The sequence below is a fragment of the Euprymna scolopes genome, chromosome 46, assembly GCF_053919585.1.
Source record: "Euprymna scolopes isolate OS-2025 chromosome 46, ASM5391958v1, whole genome shotgun sequence".
NCBI lineage: Eukaryota > Metazoa > Mollusca > Cephalopoda > Sepiida > Sepiolidae > Euprymna > Euprymna scolopes.
In genome coordinates, this window is record NC_136527.1 from 9,739,197 (window position 1) to 9,764,133 (window position 24,937).

A 24,937-nucleotide genomic window follows, 5' to 3' on the forward strand; every position below is an offset into this window, starting at 1 on the left:
CGTATCTGGATATTAACCTATCTATCTATCTATCTATCTATCTATCTATCTATCTATCTATCTATCTCTCTCTCTCTCTCTCTATATATATATATATATATATATATATTATCTTTCTATCCATCTATCTATGTATCTATGCATACATATATAATCTATCTATCTATCTATCTATCTATCTATCTATGCATACATATGTAATTTATCTATCTATCTATACATACATATACATATATATATACATATATATATATATACATATATATATATATATATATAATATCTTTCCATCTATCTATGTTCCCATCTATCTATCTATTTATCTTCACATATATACATATAATCTCTCTCTGTCTCTCTCTCTCTCTATATATATATATACATATATATATATACATATACATACATATATATATATATATATAAGCATACATATATAATCTATTTTTTTTTACATAGGAGTCATCACTTATTAAAGCCCGGAGGCCACTCGAGGATCAGGGTTATTGATTGTACAGAAATTAATGGGATAATCGTTAGTAATCGTTAGTAGTGGAAATTTGGTAAATTGGATTACTTAAAGAGGCAGTTGAACAAAAAATTGTTTACGTTGGACTTGAATACGACTAAATTGCAGTCACTACAATATGGCCATCTAAAAGTCCAATGTAAACAAGTTCTTTGTGAGCCGTTCCACTTAAGTTAACAAATTTACTGAATCTCCTCTACTCACGATTACTATGATGTTGATACTGTTTAACACTTATCCTCAAGTGGCCTCTGGGCCTTGATAATTGTTGACTCCTATGTAAAAAGAAAAACTCACACCATTGTGTCACTGTTCAGAGTATCTAGCTCGTTGAAAACCGTGTCACTCTCACTGTCACGTTAAATATCGTGTCACTGTCACGTTTAACGGTGTGTCACTGTCACGTTGAATATTGTGTCACTGTAACGTTAGAACATTGTGTCACTGTGACGTTGAATATTTTGTAAATGTAACGTTGAACATTGTGTCACTGTAACGTTGAATATTTTGTAAATGTAACGTTGAACATTGTGTCACTGTAACGTTGAATATTGTGTCACTGTAAAGTTAGAGCATTGTGTCACTGTAACGTTGAACATTGTGTCACTGTAACGTTGAACATTGTGTCACTGTAACGTTAAGACATTGTGTCACTGTAACGTTGAATATTGTGTCACTGTCAAGTTAGAACATTGTGTCACTGTAACGTTAGAACATTGTTTCACTGTAAAGTTGAACATTTGTTCACTGTAACGTTGAACATTGTGTCACTGTAACGTTGAACATTGTGTCACTGTAACGTTAGAACATTGTGTCACTGTAACGTTGAATATTGTGTCACTGTCAAGTTAGAACATTGTGTCACTGTAACGTTAGAACATTGTTTCACTGTAAAGTTGAACATTTGTTCACTGTAACGTTGAACATTGTGTCACTGTAACGTTGAACATTGTGTCACTGTAACGTTAGAACATTGTGTCACTGTAACGTTGAATATTGTGTCACTGTCAAGTTAGAACATTGTGTCACTGTAACGTTAGAACATTGTTTCACTGTAAAGTTGAACATTTGTTCACTGTAACGTTGAACATTGTGTCACTGTAACGTTGAACATTGTGTCACTGTAACGTTAGAACATTGTGTCACTGTAACGTTGAATATTGTGTCACTGTCAAGTTAGAACATTGTGTCACTGTAACGTTGAACATTGTTTCACTGTAAAGTTGAACATTTGTTCACTGTAACGTTGAACATTGTGTCACTGTAACGTTGAACATTGTGTCACTGTAACGTTAGAACATTGTGTCACTGTAACGTTGAATATTGTGTCACTGTCAAGTTAGAACATTGTGTCACTGTAACGTTAGAACATTGTTTCACTGTAAAGTTGAACATTTGTTCACTGTAACGTTGAACATTGTGTCACTGTAACGTTGAACATTGTGTCACTGTAACGTTAGAACATTGTGTCACTGTAACGTTGAATATTGTGTCACTGTCAAGTTAGAACATTGTGTCACTGTAACGTTAGAGCATTGTTTCACTGTAAAGTTGAACATTTGTTCACTGTAACGTTGAACATTGTGTCACTGTAACGTTGAACATTGTGTCACTGTAACGTTAGAACATTGTGTCACTGTAACGTTGAATATTGTGTCACTGTCAAGTTAGAACATTGTGTCACTGTAACGTTAGAACATTGTTTCACTGTAAAGTTGAACATTTGTTCACTGTAACGTTGAACATTGTGTCACTGTAACGTTGAACATTGTGTCACTGTAACGTTAGAACATTGTGTCACTGTAACGTTGAATATTGTGTCACTGTCAAGTTAGAACATTGTGTCACTGTAACGTTAGAACATTGTTTCACTGTAAAGTTGAACATTTGTTCACTGTAACGTTAGAACATTGTGTCACTGTAAAGTTGAACATTTTGTCATTGTAACGTTGAATATTGTGTCATTGTAACGAACATTGTGTCACTGTAACGTTAAAACATTGTGTCACTGTAACGTTAAAACATTGTGTCACTATAACGTTGAATATTTTGTCACTGTCCCATTGGACATTGTGTCTCGGTAGAGAGCATTTCGCTCGTGTAACCTTGTGTTACTGTTACGTTTAACATTGCGTCACTGTAACGTTGAACATTGTGTCACAGTAACGTTGAACATTGTGTAGAAGGTCTGCAAAAATAAGAAAACAAAAAGAAACAGAAAACCAGTTTTAATCACAAGGAAATGGAATCATGTCGTCTTTTCTGCGGCAACAATTTTATTGTTCCACACTGTGTTGTTATTAATTTTTCCATTATTTTTGGCTATCGTTTAGGAAATGCTGGTGGGCGTTATTTTGTATAATGAATAAATCCAATATGGCCGGCGTACCCAATTACAGAAATTTCAAGCCTCAATAAATTTTTCTATTAATTTAGCGAGAAACTTTATTTGGATGCGTCATCTAATGACTCCCAACAAATTCAATTCGAAAAATCAAATGAGTTGTGGATGGCTTCAATAAAACGTTCGTTTTTTTTTTGTTTATTGAAAATCGCAACCGACGCCTTACAACTTTGGCGACACTAACTTGGATTGAATCCGACAAAATGTCAGCAGAATGAATTGAAAAGGTTAATCACCTTCACACAAATATAATCAAATCAAAATGAACGCATGTGCTAATATTTTGTCTTAATTTATTTAAAGCCTTCATCAGAATCTAAATATTAATTTACATGTCGGACGTCCGGTGTCACATTAAAAAAAAAAACATCAGTAAAAATCATTAAAACTTTTTCCTCAACAGAAATTTAAAAAAAAAATAAAATAAAATAAAATAAAATAAAATAAAATAAATAAGATACACCATCGCAAAAATTATTGAGAAACGAATTACCTCCCTTTAAAGTCGTTCTTTATCAATAAAAACCATTAAAACTTTTTTCCTCTCCAAAAATTAAAAAATAAATAAATAAATAAATAAATTACAGAGCATTCACCAATAAAGTACTTGAAGAACAGGCAACAGTTCGTCGATGGGACAGAGGCTGAAGCCTAGATAACAGTTCAGGACCTATCAGGTCGGCGACTCTCTTTTGAATCTTGTTCAGTAGTGAGAGACAAGCAGCAGATGCACCAGCCCAAATGTGACAACAGCACTCCATATATGGGTGAATGGTGGCCTTATAGAGGTACAGGATACTTTGAGGCGTAAGTAGCTTTCTAGCACGATAGAGAGACCATGTTCTTTTTAAAAATCTTTTTAATTACATTTTCACCCCAAACAAGGCAAATTGCCACTTTGGTATAGGGGACTACTATCAGGGGAAACAACTACTGGGGCACTATGTAGGGATTTGGGCAGCAAGATGTCGGTTCACGTTACACTTGAACTTCTGCATGTCAGTACAGTTAGGGAAGCAGGGACCTGGAATGGAATTCCAGAGTCTAGCGGCTCTGGGGAAGAAACTACTGGAGTAGAAACATCTTTTACATCTAGGGATCTCTACTGTGTGGGGGTGGGATTTAGCTGCCTGTTGGGTTTGTCGAGGGTGTCTGCGTCGTGGGGGCACAAGTGTCTGCAGTTCGTCAGAGTATTCACCATTAAAATACTTGTAGAACATGCAACGTTTCGTCGATGGGATAGAGGCTGAAGCTTAGATGCCAGTTCAGGGCCTATCAGATTGGCGACTCTCTTTTGAACCTTGTCTAGGAGCGAGAGACTAGCAGCAGATGCACCAGCCCAAATGTGACAACAATACTCCATACATGGGCGAATGGAGGCCTTATAGAGGTACAGGATACTTTCAGGTGTCAGTAGTTTTCTAGCACGGTAGAGAGAGCCTACCTTTTTCGCAGTGGCCCTGGCAATGTTTTCAATATAATTGTACCAACTCATGTTTCCTGTGAACGTTAGGCCAAGCAGTTTGCTGCAGTGTTGGCAATGTTCTCAATCTATCTATTCCAGTTCATGTTCCCTGTAAACGTTAGGCCGAGGAGTTTAAAGGAAGTACTTTCAGGTAATGTGTTCTTGACCAGTAGAGAGGTTTCTTGTAATTATTGAAGGAAACAAGCTCAGTCTTGATAGCATTAAATGTGAGCATCCATTTTTGTCCCCAGTCCACTACAGATTGGAGGTCGTTTCTGCCATTTCCTTAGATATGTGTTCATTTGTTTTCCCCTCGTGACTGTAATAAAGCGTGGTGGTATCAGCAAATATACCCATCTTGGAAATAATTTTATTAAACAATTTTCAATTTATGAATATCAGGAATAATAAAGCATATTTAAGCATATTTTACGCCCGGTAAAAGCAGGTCCCCACCACCCCGCTAGTGTATGCATATATATAAGGATTAAGGACTATCCATTTATCTAGTGTTTCCTTTTCAGATTAAATGTTTTTAACTCATTTCAAAGTGTTTTTTAACATATTTTATTAACTGTTTGCTCATATTATAAGCTCTGTTTCCTATTTGGTTTTATCGAGCTTTTATATCTGGCTGAGATAATTTTATAAATATTAATTCTTTAATATTTATAATTTACTTTAATTTTACCATCTTGGATCATTTTGGTAAATTCAATTGTAATTTTCATTATACATACATATATATATATATATATATATATATATATATATATATATATATATATATATATATATAAAATGAAAATTACAATTGAATTTAGCAAAATGTAATTTTCATTTTATATATATATATATATATATATATATATATATATATATATATATAAAATGAAAATTACAATTGAATTTACCAAAATGATCCAAGATGGTAAAATTAAAGTAAATTATAAATATACTTATATAATTATAAATAAATATAAAATTAAAGTAAATTATAAATATATGTATATATATATATATATAGTCATCCACATACAGTACTGTTTCGTTGTATCACAATTCATCAGTGCGGCTAAGCATACACCTTTTCACAGCCATGGATCGAACCTACAACCGTCGTGTTGACAGCTCTAACCATCGGACCACGAATCAGTGTCCGTAAATATTTTTCCTCAAATGTCTATTGAATTAACATTTGCCAGTCGCACAGTGCTCAAACTGTCAGTTTGTTTACAAACAAATTAATAGTGGGCTTTGCTTAATTGATTAAATACGAGTCAGGTGAAAATATATTTAGAATGTACTCAATCAAAAAGCGGGAAAATTATAAATTATAAATTTTAACCCTTATCCCCGAGTGGCTCCTGGGCCTTGATAAGTGTTGACTCCCATGTAAACAAACAAACAAACAAAAATATATACAATTGGGTAAAATAAATAAGAATTACGAAATACAATACAACCCAAAACAATTTTTGTCATAAGGATAAATGTCTGAAAGAAGGAAAAGACACTATTTCTTTTTTTCTTTTTATTTTTATAGAAATAATAATAATATATATACTAGCATTTCAGGCCAGCATTGCCGGGGTACTTTGGAGATGTATGTTAAGCAAAAAACAAAACAAAAAAAAACGGTCAATTTCTTTTTAATTTGACCCCTATTATGACCCCTTAACATTTATTATTTTGGGCTTAAATAAAGTTATTAAGAAAAATCCATGTCCAAGGAACCTATATCTTAAATTTCAAGTGTTTAGACCCAAAATTGGCGGAGGAGTTTGGTAGAGTTATCAAAGATCAAATCGTTGAACTTTCACCCGTTAGCAGTCAAATGTCTGGCCGAAAACCGATTACATCGATTTTCCCAAATCTCAATAGCCTGTATATAAGATTTCGAGTCTGTAGACTTAAAATTGACAGAGTTATTGCGTAGGGAAATGTACACAGACACACACACACTGACACACACAGACACACACATACACGCTTACTTTATATATGTACTAGCATGGGTTCCCGGCATTGCCCGGGTGTTTGGAGGTTTATGCTGAGTAAAAAAAAAAAAAAAAAAAACCGGTAAATTTTTAAAAATTTGACCCCTATTATGACCCCTTATCATTTATTGTTTTGGGTTCAAACAAAGTTATTAAGTAAGATCCATGTCCAAGGAACCTATATGTAAAATTTCAAGTGTTTCAACCCAAAATTGTGGGAGTAGTTTGGTAGAGTTCTCAAAGGTCTAATCGTTGAACTTTTACCCCTTAACAGCCAAATTTCTGGGCGAAAACCGCTCACATATAGTTTCCAAAATCTCAGTAGCCTGTATATCAAATTTTGAGTCTGTAGACTAAAAATTGCGTAGGGAAATGTACACAAAAACACACACACATACACACGCAGACAGACATGTTCACTTTTATATATATACTAGCAGGGGTGCCCGGCGTTACTCGGGTATTTGGAGGTGTATGCTGTGCAAAAAAAGCAAAAAAACAAAAAAAATGGTTAATTTTTTAAAACTTTGACCCCTATTATGACCCCTTAAAATTTATAGTTTCGGGCTCAAATTACTTTATTAAGTTAGATCCAGGTTCAAGGAACATATATCTAAAATTTCAAGTGTCTAGACCATAAATTGTCGGAGGAGTTTGGTAGAGTTCTTAAAGGTCAAATCGTTGAAATTTGACCCCTTAACAGCCAAATTTCTGGCTGACACCCGTCACATCGATTTTCCCAAATCTCAGTACCCGGTATTTCAAATTTCGAGTCTATAGACTAAAAATTGACAGAGTTATTGCGTAGGGAAATGTACACAGACAGACAGACAGACAGACACACACACAGACAGACAGACAGACAGACACGTTCACTTTTATAGATATATAGATATATATATATATGCAACGATGCGATATAGGTAAAATATTTTCGCTTGTTTTCTTTTCCTTATAAGGGAAATGATTTCCATAATGCTTTATTGTTAAAGTGTTTTTTATTCAATGAGTCTGAAGAAAGGCTGTTCTTGTGAAAATTTTCAAACGACATTATGTTCGAATTTGTCCGAATAGTCTTGAAACAATTGTAACTAACGATGAAATACACTATTTGTTGCTATCAATCCATTCTTTGAAGTCTTGGCTTTTGTTAAAACAATATATGAATGCTCAATTATGAAATATGATAATTTTGTAGATTACTTTTTAAGTCATCTCTTTTTGGCTTAAAATTTATTGGTATATGAACGATTATTGAATTATATAAACACAGTAGAATTTGGAATACTACAAATAAGACTATATATATATATATATAAAATGTCTCGGAAGTAGAGTGAAAAGCACATCTTATTTTTCTTTTATTAATTTTATTTTTTTCCTTGTATACATTTTTCTGAATTATTCCATGAATTTCTGCCTTTGGATTATTATGGACAATCTTCTTCCAATTACGGGTTTTCCTTGGATTTTACTTGTACAAATGGAAATTCTTTTAACTTTCTTGAAGTTTTACATTTGGATTTTACCGTCACTGGATTTTTTATCTTCCACCAGACTATCCATTCATGTGTAATCACCTTTTTCTTCACCATATTCCCTCTGCTTAATTTATTTTGTTTTCAAGTAAGATCTTTGACTTGTTGTTTCATCAAATACTTCTGCAAGCAAAATCCGATCCCGCATTTTGCTAATTCCTACCCTCTGATGAGAAGGAGAGTATTTCTTCGAAACTCTATGGATTAAGGACTATCCATTTATCTAGTGTTTCCTTTTCAGATTAAACATGTTTTTAACTCATTTCAAAGTGTTTTTAAACATATTTCATTAACTGTTTGCTCATATATATATATATATATATATATATATTATATATATATATTATATATATATATATATAATATAAAGAGCTGAATGTGTGTATGTGTGTGTGGTCAGGAATAGGCTCCTATATGGTTGACTATTTTAAAAAACTGATTACATATAATGATAGTAGATGTATCGAGACACAGGGTGTGGGTATGTTTGATCTGGCATAATGATGATTCATTAAAATTGTGGGGTCTGCGTTCGCGCCTGGTCCACAAAGTATGGAAATAAAAAATTTAAAAATTAAAAAAAAAAAACGTTTACAAGTGTTTTTGATATAGATGTACATAGGAATATTTTGATAAGTATGTTTTAACTTAAATAGGGATGGTATAATAAAATTGTGGCGTCTGCGTTCGCGCCTGGCCTCCATAGAGTGGAAATAGGCACAACCTTTAATAAAGACTTTTCATATCTGTCTGCGTAGGTATACTTTGATAATTATGTTTCAGTTTGAAGAAATATGGTATAATAAAATTATGGGGTGTTCGTTCACGCCTGACCTCCATAGAATGGAAATATGTCACAAAGTTTAACAAGGTTTTTAATATAGATCCACAGAATATTGTGATAAGTGTTTCAGTGTGAACATGTATGGTATAATAAATTATGGGGTTTATCTATTTTATTTTTACTTTCATCATATTTTGCTTTGGTTTTGATACGCCCAAATTCGAAGCTATCTCTTTACAACCCTTCTTTTTCATAACTTATCATACTTTCATAAATCAGAGTCCATTTTCTGTAGACTGTTTTTGAACCTAGTCAATGACGGGTACTTTTGCTAGTATATATATATATATATTATTATATTATTTAATATAATAATTATTAAATATCTACAGATACTAATCTTTTATCCTTTCGGAATCATCAGTGCAGGATGTCACGATTAACGCCTGTCGAGAGACTGGAACTCCAGCAACAGAAGTCATGTCTGGCTTCATTAGCAAGGACCCGAACAACTAGGTTACTGTAAACCGCGAGAGATACAGTTGAAATTAAACATTCATTCATATTAAATGCTTTTAATCGCAGTCAGAGTGAACTAATGATTATATGACGATCTACGCATATATATATATATATATATATATATATATATATATATATATATATATATAATGATTAAATCACCGACAGACGTTAAAAAGAATTTAAAGAATACATGTATAAATTTCTAGAATATTTGCTCACGGTTAATGAATTAGGTCCTTGCCGGGTTCGAATCTATCGACTGATGGTGATCATTACACCCTGCACTGATGATTCCCGGAAGGATGAAACACTAATGTCGGTAGGTATTTAATAATTACTATAGTAAATAATTATACATATTATATATATATATATATGTGTGTGTGTGTGTGTGTGTGTGTGTGTGTGTGTGTGTGTGTGTGTGTGTGTGTGTTAGTGCTGTGACGATTAATCAGAACGGGAATCGAAAAAAATCGCAACTTTTGGCAGAATCGATATCGGAATCCCGTACCCTCAACCCATCAGAAGGTCAACCCAATCTAATTGCACACGCATATGTGGTACTCAAGCACTCCCAAGTGCCCAGTATTGAAGGGTGGGATTTAAATATCGGCATAAAAGCAGACTGACTGGCCGGAATTCGTCCTCTTTAAGCTATTGACTCTATGCTAAGTCGAACCCGACGGTCCCAAAAGCTAAGAAACTTTTCTTTCGTAACTTTTGTTTGACTTGAATCCTGAATATTTGTCTTGTTTTCTTATCTTTCTCCTAAATCTTTTTTTGTCAAAAATACTATTATTAACCAATACGTTTTCTTATATTTAAAATGAGAAAAAAAAAGTATCCCATGAAATTGAATATTTCCCAAATTATAGTTGCATATTATCTGAACTCAAAAACACGCGGCTTTTTTTTCTCCTAAAGTATTACTTCAAGCTAAAGTTAATACATAACCCTAAAGGTATTTCTTCTTAACCAGCTTTTTAAACGAGTTAAAAATAACCAGACTTTTTCAATTTGATAAAAGTTCCATTATAGCATATTTATTATGGGGTGGAGCTGGAACGGTTTAACATCCCAGCTCGACCGAAAAGTATCCATGCATTAACATGGGAGGAGAGACTATCTTCAAGTACTAGGACTTATACTAATTAGATATTAATAATTCCTTCTCACCTTTTTTTTTTCTCAATGGTAGATAATGCATGTGGATATGTTATCGGCAGCTCCAGTAACTCTCGCTTCTCCTTTTTCGTCCTTCAGTCCTCATTTTCAATGAATGATTTTTCTGACAAAGGGTGAAGAAAAAGCTGCTTTCCAGGTCGGCAGTACTTTGTAAAGAGTAGCCTGAGATGTCGGAAAATTTCTGTTTTTATATCTATCCTTGTGGTCATGTCACTAGTAAGGGTGCTAGAGGTAAACGTTTAATCTGGGCTGACGTTACCCGCCTGATAGTCAGGGACCCGAACCTTGGATTAACCACTAAGGAGGCTGCCCTATCAGCAGGTGCAAAGTACCGGGGCTGCTGTATTGCCATTTGGTGAATGGATTCTGAACCATAGAGTAGTTTCCGTTAGGGCCTCTCGATGCCATAGTGGGTAATTGTTACGGCTTTACCTTATCATGTGCCACAAATCAAAAAAAAAAAATTTCTTGTCTTTTTTCTCTCTTATTTTCCCTCTCTGTCCTGCTCCAACCAAGTCTACCGACCTCAAAACCTCAACAATCATGACAAATCCCCAAGAACGAAACATGAATAAACCTAGACCCCCATCCTCCAACGTAGACCCCTACTACCAGGTCTCCTTCTCCAACATCAGGGGTCTACGTTCCAACCGTTCAGAGGTTGAAACACAATTACAGGAGACGAAACCGGACATATTCTTTCTAATTGAAACTGGCATAGCGCCAACCACTTCTCTAGACGAATTCATAATTAAAGGATACTCCAACTTAACATCTAAATCTGACCCCCATGGGCATGGAATATGTGCCTACATCAAAGATGGCTTTCCATGTGGTAGAGATATCTCCAGAGAAGACCCTAATTTACCTTATATGTGCTTCCGGGTTGCACTAGCTTACACCACTGCATTCATATTTGCCCTCTATCGCCCCCACAACAGTGGGGTTACTATCTTTAAGAGCATATCTGAGAAAATTGACCACATCATGTCTGCTCATCGTTCGGCTAACATTCACATTTGCGGTGACTTCAATGTCCATAATGTGGAATAGCTGATCCACTCAAATAAAACCGATGAAAAGGGGAGGTTTTGTCATGATTTTGCCATTGCCTATGACCGCACTCAGATTGTTCACGAACTCAGTCGTGTGACTGATACACCCGGTCAATATACAAGCCTTCTAGACCTTTTCCTCACAACATCCCCTGAGCTGCGTTCATGTTCCGTTCTATCTCCTCTAGGATCCTCCGATCACTCCGTTGTAACAGTTAAGATAAAAATGAAAGGTAATAAGTCTTCAGACGTACCTCTCGACTGTACTGTATACCGATACTCTATTGCTGACTGGGATAGCTTCCGTACATTCATATCCGACCTACCTCTGCATTCCATGTTTAAAAAGGATGTGTCCTCTATAGTATCAGACCTGACCGAATGGTTAATTGTAGAGATAGATCGATTTATACCATCTAAAAAATTCCAACAAAAACCTAACAGCCAGCCATGGTTCTCCCCTGAATGTGCTGCTGCCATCGCACACAGAAATAACTTTTTCCATAGGTACCAACGTAATAGATGTACTGAGACTAAAGCTGCTTTCAGGACTGCCAGCAACCACTGTAAAAGAGTAATAAAACATGCAAGAGAGCTATATGCTCAGTCCATTAAATCCAAAATAGCTGAGCAGCGGCTTGGTTCCCACCAGTTCTGGCAAATAGCAAACAGGATCTTGAACAGAAGTGTGCGTTCTATCCCAACTATCATCAAGGGACCTGAGGTCATCTCGTCAGCATCAGACAAGGCCAAACTATTTGCAAAGAACTTTGTAGCTAATTCTACTCTATGCGACAATGACCATCAACTCCCTGTATTTCCTCCTATAACAGACAACATGCTATGCAACATACAAATATCTGTGCGTGAGGTCGCCAAGCTAATCAAGAACCCTGATTCCAGTAAAGCAACTGTCCCTGACGGCATTCCAGTTATAGTGTTGAAAAATTCCAACCAGAACTTGCCCCCATACTTACAAAACTGTTTAAGCGTTGCCTTAAGGAGAAGTGCTTTCCAACACCCTGGAAAACCTCATCAGTATGCCCTGTATTTAAGAATTCAGGTGAAACCTCATCTCCCTCTCAGTACAGACCAATAAGTCTCCTGTGTGTCATGAGTAAGTTGTTGGAATCCATATTAAATAAAGAAGTAGTCACCCACCTCAACAAAAACAACATTCTTAGTAACACACAATATGGTTTCTGCTCTGCAGGATCTATAGCAGATGTGCTGACGGTTATATCACATAGGATTAGTGAATCTCTTTACAAAGGTTTCCTTTCCAGGGCAATTGCTCTTGACATATCGAAGGCCTTCGAAAAGGTATGACATAAGGGCCTACTTCACAAGATTTCCAGCTACAGTATTACTGGAAATGTTTTCTCAATCATTAAATCATTTCTCTCCGATAGGTTAATAAGAGTAGTGGTCGATGGGCAGAAATCAGAGTCCCAAAGTATTAATGCTGGAGTCCAACAGGGGTCCATCCTGGGCCCAACTCTCTTCCTGATCTACATCAATGATCTCCCAAAACACATACTTTAATCATTCGTTGATATCTATGCTGATGACAGGACCATCTATGGCAACACATCAAAGGCCGTAAATGACAAAGTTCTCTCTAATTCATTCTCCTCTGATATTGAGCAGTCCTAGTGTGGATGAAACGCTGAATATTCAGTGTAGCTTAATCGCCATATATATTTTTTTAACTTACTAACTAGCTCTACCTACGTATTGAGCACTTTTGAAGTAAATACTTAAAGTTTACGCATAAATCTATACTTTTGTATATTAATTTTATGTGAGTAAATTAAGTAGTTATATATATATACAGTATATATATATGATGATTGCAACGTCTTGTCAGACGAGTGCCACTCCCTCAAACATTTAAAATCCATGAGCCCAAATGCCTGAGGGAGTATCTATACAAATATGATGTTACAGAGTCTTAGCTTTGTACGACAGCTAAGTTTCTCTCTCGGTTCAAAATGTTGAGATCCAGCAACAATCAAGAGCAAGATAGCTAGCAACAAATTAAACTGCAGACCAGCTTAATGCGGGTAATCGTCTTCCGCTGTATGGTTTTTTAAATCAGAGATTTGCTTCTCCTAGAAAGGTTGCCTTCACCACGGCTTACGGGAGCCCTCTCCACCCCAATACACATATACACATACACAAATATACACAGTATATATATATATATATATATACAGCATAATAAATCCGTCTGTTTGTTTGTTTGTTCACAATGACGTCATAGCATATATGTATGTTATAATAGCAGATGACGTCATGTATGATGTCACGTATGACGTCATGTATGGAAAAAAGTAAATTTCCTGGGCAACGCCGGACAGCCTGAACTTATATATATGTATAATATATATATATATATATATATATATATATATATATATATATATATATATATATATATGTTACATGATAAGGGCTGTCTCCTTTTTATGTAAGTATAAAAAATAGAGAGATTTAGTGAAATTGAAAATGAAATAGCAATAGACGAAATTCGAACCTCGTAATTTAGGTTTAGAAATAGATTACGTGTGAGAATTAGAAAAAGGAATGTAAAGCAAACGATTGTTTAGAATAGAGATAAAATATTTCAGAAAAGAATGTGCACTGTCAAGTTTGTTATGAAAATTTAATTGAAAGAATGCAGCTATAAGATAATGTTTTTAACATATTGGAAAAATAGGTTACTGAGTATAGGTTAAAATTCCTTTTGTAAAAAAAGGAAAAGTTTTGGACACGCATGTCCAGAACACGTGAAAGAAGGCACATGTTTTAACATGTGTATGACGTCATGGAAAATAGAAAGTTCTAGAAATAGATAGAAAACTTTAGAGTTAGACAGACAGAAGCGGGGAAAGTCAGAGAGAGTTTGGAATTCGAACGTCTAGAAGCGAGACGATCACTTTGAAACTTAATATGTGAAGCTTTGAATTCTTGATGAGAAAACCACGGCCGGTCGTGAAGAAATAAACCCATCATGTGTTTTGATAAAACGTCGTCTTGTGTTGTGATTCCAGCAAAAGGTAAAGTGAATTGTTATTATATGTCTGTGTTATAAAATGTTGTGACATACACATCTCATATCTACAATGTGAATCTACATCTCATATCAACACTAAGACTGTCTGAACACTATCTCCTCACTCTAAGAGCTATCCTTCTTCAACACATCTAAGTAATGAATTTTTAATAAATATGAATCCCTTCATAGCACGAACAATCTCTCTTACAACAACATCTCTCTCTAAGACTCTCTTTTAATGAAACCCCTATATAACATATACATATATATATGCATATATATATATATAGAGAAAGAAGGAGATAGATAGGGAGAGAGAGAAGGGGAAGGGAGGAGGTATGGTTAAATAAAAGAATGCCCTTCTACTGTTCCTGAAACAATGGTAAATGGTGTATTGTGTAGTTTTTACTTTTATCTGGACACACACACAAACACACACACACACACACACACACACACACACACACACACACACACACACAGGGACAATCTCATTAAACACCTGCACATTATACAACTCAAGGCGGGATTAAAACAGAGTCGAAGTTAGAAGTTGAGATAATTACCCCGAAACAATCTCCGTTTTTTAATGACATTTTGTTTCCTTTTTTTTTATATTTGTCGAATCCTGTTTTTAAAGATTTAAAGCCACATAAGTAATTGCGTGTTCAATCATTTCGAATCACCCAAGGGAGGTAATTTGTAAATGGGGAGATAAACAGAGATGAATAGAGAGATATTGAGATACATCATTACGAATCTGTGCAGAGGTTTTTAAATTCCGATTTCCTGAAGTCCAGTGCAAATTTAAAATAAAAATGCAATCATTAGGAATTTGTAATCATCTTGTTTTCAACACACACACACACACACACACACACACACACACACACACACACACACACACACACACACACACACACACATACACACACACATATATATATATATATATATATAGTAAATAAATATATGAATATGATTATTATATTAAATATGATTATTATATCAAATAATTATATATATATATATATATATATATATATATATATATATATACACGTAAGATTGGTTAAAGGAAAATTATTTGCGTAAAAATTCACTTTCGTGGATGATTGGATTCATTCGCAAAACATATCGCAAAAACAAAAACAAATAACACACACACATACACACACAATATATATATATAAATATATATTTTTATATATATATTTCTGTAGAAATATATTTTCTTATAATATATGTTAATCTTTATTTAAGATGGTCCTGTCAGTGGGGCATTAGAATACGCCGACGCCCCCCCCCCTGCAGAGGGTAAAAGTCCCTCAATGGGCGTCCTGGATATGACCTTAAACTATATCCAGTGGTGAGGCCCCAGCTTGTAGGCTTTGGGGAGTGTGGAGCCACCCTTTAATTACCATTGCTACCAAGTCCACTCTGACCCGGAGTGGTAGTACCTGTTAGGGTCCCAACTATGGGTTAAATAGAAACCGATGTAAAAACAACAAATATATTCTATTAAAAATTATTTTCTTCAAAATCTTTGGATTCGGCATTAAATAACCCGAAAAGGGTTGATATGCTGTAAAACAGAAATAACCAAGCAAGCAACCAACCAACCAACCTTATTTAAGAAGCTCAATGTAATTACAGAGCAACATAGAGAATAAATGACAAAAAGTTATATTCCAAAATTCATGATGTTGACCATCTTATAATTTATTCGTTTAATTCAATTGACTTTTACAATTCTTGACAGTATCTGTTTCGGATTTTAATCATGTCAAATCACACTTCAATTCGTTTTGACGGATTGATTGTTGCTATTTCTTCTGATGAGTTAAGGGCATAATAGATTCACTGATTGGTATGATAATTAAGTGATTGATTTTACGCTACGAAACAGATACTGTCAAGAATTGTATAAGTCAACTGAACTAAAGGAATTAATTACAAGGTGGTCAACGTCACGAATTTTGGAATATGATTTTTGTCATTTACTCTTTCTCTCTCTCTCTCTCTCTCTATATATATATATATATATATATTATGTATTAGTGGCCTGGCAATGCCATAGGGGATAAATCCGAAGCAGCAAAACTGAAGTTGGCTTGCAAGACACTTTATATACAAATGTACGCAAATTTTGGCATATTTTTGGGGTTAAAAATAGAATAGTATTACAATCTTCAAAAAGCCTGCAAATTTTCATGTAGTTTCTTCTCATACAACCAAAAACATGAGAATTTCAATATTCAGTTTGACTACCAGCATAGATATATCAACATATAACTATCTATAAATATAAAAGCGAAAATGTATGTATGTGTGTTCGCTTTTTCTGTATTTCTACAAAAGGCTTTTTTCAGAAGAAGCGGTCGGTCGGTTCACAACTTTTTAAAACTTTTTATATCACATATAAATCGTAATATCTCACAGTTAACAACGAAGCCCGCCTGTCTATTTAATTTGCTCGATTTCAGGAAGATAAATATTCAACATTTGTCGCTCGCCGCATGTGGGTTAGTCTTTTTCCTATAATAAAAGCGACACTAATTCTGACAGTATTTTCCGTCTATCACCGGAAATGTCCGAAAGCAATAAGCTCTGATCAATGTGGAAATATTTTCCATATATCAAACAATTGCTATTCAATTTGGACAAGGGGAGCTGTTTCCCCCTACCCCCAACGTCTTGGGGGAAAAAGAACATTCCCGCACTAAATGGAATGCTACCCCGCAGTCAAACTTGACCTCATTAAGTCATTAAAACGTGCACCTGCCAAATCCAAGTAATTAAATAAATTAAAACGTATTTCCGTTAGCATCTCGCGGTGGCCCAATGGTTAAAACCGTCGCACTCTTTTTTTTTCACACTTTAATTTGCAACTTTGCCTCAAGGCTTCGGGTTCAATCCTCATACTTACCTACCAAAACATTTTTTTTTATTTTACCCCCCCCGGAGTTTCCACACACACCTCCAAACACCTGGGCAACGCCGGTTACCCCTCGCTAGTATAACTATAAAACTCAAATCAGCTTGCTTGCTCGGGCGTTTAAACCGTCCAACCGGTTTGTGACTTCCGGTTTCAAAAACATTCGTTTGTTTACCTATTCTCTGAACTCCAATCTCTAGTCCCCCCTCGCCAATCTTTCACGAAAAACACCCGTCTAGCCGAATCCACTGTGAAAAATTTCCCCCACTCTTTATCTATGCCTAAATCAAAACGTGGATTCCATGAACAAAGCTTCTTTCTTAGAACTGCACGCCTGTGGAACTCTGCCTGCTTCCCACCGGACTACAACTTGGATGTCTTCAAGTCCAACGTTAACAAATTCCTAATGAACCGCCCCCTTAAGTAAACACTTCATCAACTCTCCACACTAACGTAATGTACTTGCAATAACCCTTATCCCTGAGTGGCTTCCGGGCCTTGATAAGTGGTGACCACTGTGTAAACAAAAAAATTTCGATAGCTGCACTGTTTAAGTCCGATATTAAAAACCACTGCTGCTGTTCAAATCATACACAAAGTCAACAATATTTTTTGTTTCAACTTATATTAATGTTTTCTTTATAAATAATTTAAACCCAGTAAATTAGAAGTAATTGATTTAAATCTCTCTATTTATCTAGCCATATAAAATCATCTTTTTTTACATGGGGGTCACCGTTTATCAAAGCGCAGAGGCCACTCGAGGATAAGGGTTAATTGGTATATATTAGTCATTGTTATTTTAGCGTAATAAACATTAGTGAGAATTTTTTAACTTGGATTACTTAGGGGGACGGTTCAATAAGAATTTTTTCACGTTGGATTTGAAGACAATCAGATTGTAGTCAGCTGGAAAGCAGGCAAACGGAATAGAGTTCCGCAGGCGAGCAGTTCTAAGAAAGAAGCTCTGTTCATGGAATCTACGTTTAGGTGTAGGCACGGATAAAGAGTGGGGGTAATTGTTGATAGTGGTTCAGGCAAAACGAGTGTTTTTCGTGAAAGTCTGGCGAGGGAGGACGAGAGATTGAAGTTTAGATAAGCACCTGCCATAAAAATAACGATAAAGCAGGGACAGGCTCGCTACGTCTCTTCTGTGGGAAAGAGGTTGCAGGGAAGAGAAAAGGGCATCCCCCACTTAGCTACGAAGTCTATTTTGAACGCTGTAAAGACAGGATAACCTGCTTCTAGAAGCTCTTTCCCAGATGTGGCAACAGTACTCCCTCGTTGGCCGAACCTGCAGAAAATTGCATCAGGAGTGAGGTATCTACTGGAACAGTAGAAGGATCCCACCATCTTTCCAGCGACTTTGGCAATTGATTTGATATACGTGTTCCATTTCAGATCGGGAGTAAAGGTCAAGCCCAGAAGCTTGTCAAAACATGAAGTCTCCTCAAGATGAGAGCCATTCATTTCGGTTGATGGCAGCTGGGCAGCAGAGCGTTGATGATGTAAAGATAGAAGTTTGGTTTTAGATGCATTAAAAGTAACCAGCCACTTCTTTTCCCATTGTACCACGTGCTCAAGATCAGAGGAGAGAGAGTCAGAGAGAACTTGGTCGTTTATGGTCTTCGAAGTGCTTCCATAGATGGTAGTGTCGTCAGCATAAATGTCTACGAATGATGTAAGGATGTGGTCTGGAAGATCATTGATGTAGATCAGGAAGAGAGTTGGACCCAGGACGGATCCCTTAGGGACTCCAGCATTAATAGTGAGTGCCTCTGATTTCTGCCCATCAATCACTACTCTTAAGAACCTATCAGAGATAAATGATTTAATAGTTGAGAAGACATTTCCAGCTATACCATGACTGGAGATCTTGAGAAGTAGGCCTTTATGCCATACCTTATCAAAGGCCTTTGATATGTCAAGAGCAATTGCCCTAGAGAGAAAGCTTCCATCGAGGAATTCGCCAATCCTATGAAATATAACTGTGAGCACGTCTGCTGTAGATCTAGCAGAACGGAAACCATATTTCATGTCACTAAGATGGTTATTTTTGCTGAGATGGTTGACTACTTCCTTATTTAGCACAGATTCCAGCAGCTTACTCAGGATGCATAGGAGACTTATTAGTCTGTACTGAGAGGGAGATGAGCGATCTCCTGAGTTCTTAAATACAGGGCATACTGATGAGATTTTCCAAGGCGTTGGGAAACATTTCTCCTCAAGACAACGCTTAAATAACTTGTAAGTATAGGCGCTAGTTCCGGTTGAAGCCTTTTGAGCACTATGACTGGAATGCCGTCAGGACCAGTTGCTTTACTGGAATCAAGGTTTTTGATTAGCTTGGAAACATCGCGTACATATATTTGTATGTCACTTAGCATGTTTTCTGATATACAATGGAATACTAGGGGTTGGCGGCCTTGGTCGTAAAGGGTAGAATTAGCTGCAAAGTTCTTGGCGAAGAGATTGGCTTTGTCTGATGCTGACGATATTAACTCAGGTCCATTGATGATAGTTGTTGAGGATTCTGTTTGCTATTTGCCAGAACTGATGGGAACCAAGCTGCTGCTCAGCTACCTTGGACTTGACAGACTGAGTATATAACTCTCTTGCCTTCTTTATTACTTTTTTTACAGTGGTTGCTGGAAGTCATCAAGGCGGTTTTAGTCTCAATACATCTATTACGTTGGAAGCAATGGAAAAAGTGATTTAAAAATATTATAAATAATATAACGACGACTTAAATTTTTCTTTTTAGTAAAGACTTTTTGTGATTGAAAATTTAACACAATACGCATTGTTTTCTTTTGTTTTTTGTTTTTCTGAACTTTCACCTAACAATTTATTAAAAACTATTTTGTAACTGATGTAACTTGAAAATACTATTTTAAAAAATTATTACGAAACAATTATATTAAATTATAGACTAGCAGGGGGTACCTGGCGTTGCCTGGATGTTTGGAGGTGTGTTGTTGGGGAGGGGGGTTAGACCAAAACATGGCTGGGTGTTTGGAAATGTAAAAGAAAAAAAAGTTTTAGTAGGAATGTAGGCTTGAACCCGAAGCCTTGACACGGAGGTGGAAACGAAAGGGATAAAATGCCAGACACCTAACCATCTCGGCCACAAGGGGAGAGGAATTGATAAGCGTGTTAAATTAACAATTATAAATCAAAATTGACAGGTGCGAGGAAGTTAAGTCACATGATGTTTGACCTTGAAACATGACGTAAGCAATGGCTGTTCGGCAGTTAAGATTTTGTGTGGGACAGCTTTTGCCCCCGTTTATTAGGGAAGTGTCTTGAAATGAAAGCAACCGTCTGATATGAAAAAAGCCGACATTGACCAAGCGTTACATCGCTTTCTGGAGACCACTGGCCGTAGGCCAGCTGCATATTCGAATCTAATTTCGCTTTTTTTATACCGAAAAACGAAAGCAACACACGGCGATCCAAATATGTGGAATATTTAACGTTACCAAGTCGGGCAAATTAAATAGACAGGCGACCCTCGTTATTAACTCGTAGATATTGCGATTTAGACGTGATATAAAAAGTTTTAAGAAGGAGCAACCCCCCTGACCCCCCCCAAAGCCTTTTGCGGACATACACAAAAAGTGTCAAAACGCTTCTTGATCACACAAACACTGCAACTCATAACTACCTCTTCATCGTATCGTATGTGTGGACTTGTTTTATTTATTCAAGCTTATATAAATTTAATTGTATTTATAGTCTCTATTGTCATGGTCATAGCGGAATTCTTTTGTTTGAAAAGTTCTTTCACGTATATAGCTACATGCATGCGTATATGTAAGTGTGTATATGTATGTGTATATATGTATATGTGTTGTGGTCAGGTCATGTCATATGCTACTGGTACCATGTAACCCAGTACTACCTGCCTCATGGTCGGGTCACCGGCGACTAAACTGGTTCCCCCACCAGACTTGTTTGGTGAGGAGGGCGGCTAGTCTCCCTGGAGGATTAAAAACAAGACCTTTTAAAGGGCGAATGAACCCTTTTTCGGGGTCAACGGCCAACTAGCACCGTGTATATTTGTGTGTATGTATATATGTGTTGGGGTGGAGAGGGCTCCCGTAAGCCGTAGTGAAGGCAACCTTTCTAGGAGAAGCAAATCTCTGATTTAAAAAACCATAAAGCGGGAGACCAGTACCCGCATTAAGCTGGTCTGCAGTTTGATTTGTTGCTGGCTATCTTGCTCTTGCTTGTTGCTGGATCTCAACATTTTGAACCGAGAGAGAGAGACAGCTGTCGTACAAAGCTAAGACTCTGTAATATCATCTTTGTATAGATACTCCCTCAGGCATTTGGGCTCATGAATTTTAAATGTCTGAGGGAGTGTCACTCGTCTGACAAGACGTTGCAATCATCATCATATGTATGTGTATGTACTGCGTGTATATGTGTCTCTGTGTGCATGTTCTTGTGTGTATGTAGGCATGTGTGTGCATGAATATTTATGTATGGGTGCATATGTATGCATGCATGTATACGTGCGTGCGTGGGTATATATAAATGTACTTGGTTATGTGTGTGCGTATATATATGCACGTTTATATGAGTAAGACTATGTAATTACGTGTATATGTGCATTCGTGTATGCATGTATATGTATGTACTTGCGTGTATGTACGCATGTGTATGGGTGGGCATCACTGTGCCTCTATATATGTATATGCGTGTATGCATGTGAGTGCTCATACAGATGTGCATGCATATGTACATGTATGTATATGTATGTGTATTTATGTATATGTGTGAATATGTTTGCGTGTATGCGTATATGCGTATTTGTGTGTAACTCCGATATATGTTCGAATGTGCATTCATATGCATATGTGTGTACATGTATGTGTATGGACACATTATTTACATGAGAATCACCACTTATCAAGGCCAGGCAGCAACTCGACGATAAGTGTTATTGCGTGTACCGTAATCAATGGGATAATATGGTAGTAATAGTTAGTAATTGAGATTTGATAAAGTGTCTTACTAAAGGGGGTGGTTTATCAGGAATTTGTTTATATTGGACTTCAAGATATCCAAGTTGTAATACAGTCTCCTCTCAAGATGACTTTTTTTTTAATTAAAAAAATAAAATAGTAAGTAAATAGTAAGTAATATTTCACAGTTACATTAAAGTTGATTCAAGCCACTTATGAATTGGAGCATTACAGTTTAGGCATTTTCTAAAATTGAAATCAGGTTATGCATTTTGATTAAAATCGGAACAAGAGTTCTAGGTATAAGGTTTAGTGTTATTAGATCTTTCATTTTGATCTTCTTAAAGGGACATAAAAAAGTTCGAAACTATTCTGTTCCAAACATTAATTTACCAGTTCTGAAACAGATAGTCTATACCACTATCAGCCGGTCACTGAGGTGTGACCGACAGACGTGTTATAGTAAATGTCTTAAAGCGGTCTCATGAAGATATGAAGATGGGCCAGTCATTAGGGTCTGTGTAGTAAGAAGAAAATTATACCTGAGATGTTGGATCTGGGTGTGGCTCCTTTCTTTTCTCAAGATGATCTCTTCACCCTGGTGGCATTCTGGTGGGAATCTTCATCTCTTTGTCCTCAGGGCCGCCTTTCGACTTAAGACATGTATGGAGACATTTATGGAAGACACAAGAAAAACGACACGCGACACAATTGTAATATATATGAGAAATCTTAACTATTTATTTTACAAAATATATATTACAAAAATTTTAACAATTAAAAAAACTTGACAATAGGCTTTTCAAAGCTAACTAAGTTCACTAGTATTGAGGGAGGGGGTGCTCCCCCCACTTACGGAGAGACAGACTATGCGTCCTCACATCATGGTGGTCGTGCAGGAAAAAGACAGAAAGATAGCAAGGGAATTATGGGAAGGGATTTCTTTGTATCTCTACGCTCATGGCCAAATTACCTATATGCTGCAGAGTGTGGCACAAAGAAATAGTGCCACAAGTCTGCTATGGCACAATGAAGACCGCCCCTTTTGGGGGGGGGGCTGGGAATTTCTTCATTAATAAACCTTATGCCTAACTTGGAGGCAGAAAAGAAATTCGGTATTATTGAAAGGAAAACATGACGGCTTCAGTAAATGTTAAAATATATCAATCTGGTAGGACTCGAGCCCAGAGTGATAAGTATTTATAATATAATAACCAAGTCAAAAACGATATGAGACGTGATAACTCTAAAGGCCAAACCCGGAGAACTCGTCATCGAGGCATACGAAAACAAAACAATGTTCGAACTGTATGAATATATCTTTCTCTCTTTTTATATCGTTTTCTCTCTTTCTCTATTTCACTCTTCTTCTCTCTTTTTTTCAATGAAGAAAGATAGCATTGAAATCCAATTCTATTTTTTTTAACAGTTGAAACTTGGACTCTGCACGCAGATATAGCAGTTTGGTGCGCACGCAATGGGTCGGATGAATATGCTCCTTCATTGTAAAACGTAAAATAAATTATATATTTTTTTATAAAAAAATGCATTTGTTCGCTATTTTTTTGTACAAGCGTTAGATTCCAGGTTGAGACCCCTGCTATTAATGTTGACGATGCCTGTGTTATATTTTGGGTTTCATTAAAAGAGTCTTATTATACGTGATGCTTAGAAAGAGTCTTATTAGAGTGTTTGTCGTTGAGAGAGAGTTTTATTATAAGTGATGTTGTATCTTAAAGAGAGAGATGTTGTTGTAAGAGAGATTGTTCGTTTTATGATGTTTCATATATACTAAAGTTCATTACTTAGAAGTGTTGATATGTGAAGCTCTTAGAGTGAGGAGATTGTGTTCAGTGTAGATATGAGATGTAGATTCACATTGTGGATATGAGATGTGTATGTTAAGACATTTTATAACACAGACATATAATAACAATTCACTTTACCTTTTTGTAAGAATCACAAACACAAAGGCGAGCTTTATCAAAACACATGATGGGTTTATTTCTTCACGACCGGCCGTGGTTTTCTCATCAAGAATTCAAAGTTTCACATTTTAGTTTCAAAGTGATCGTCTCGCTTCTAGACGTCGAATTTCAAACTCCAGACTCTCTCTGAGTTTCTCACTGACTAACTATCTAACTAACTAACTCTCACTTCCTATATTGAGAAATCCATGCATGTCCGGCCTCGTGAGCAAAATTCACGTGTTTCAACATGTGCGACTTTGCACGTTTCCGACATTATGATTTCCCAATAACCTATTTTTTCTTTGATGTTTTTACAAAGGAATTCAACCTACATATCTAATTTATTTAACCCATATTTTATTATCCACATTCTTTCTAACAATTGAATAGTTTATCTATTTTTTATTTCATCAGAATTAACAATTTACTGGACATTCCATTTAAACCTATTGTTCTTTAAAACTTATATCCAAGGTTCGATTTCTGCTTTCTCTCATTTTATTTTCATTT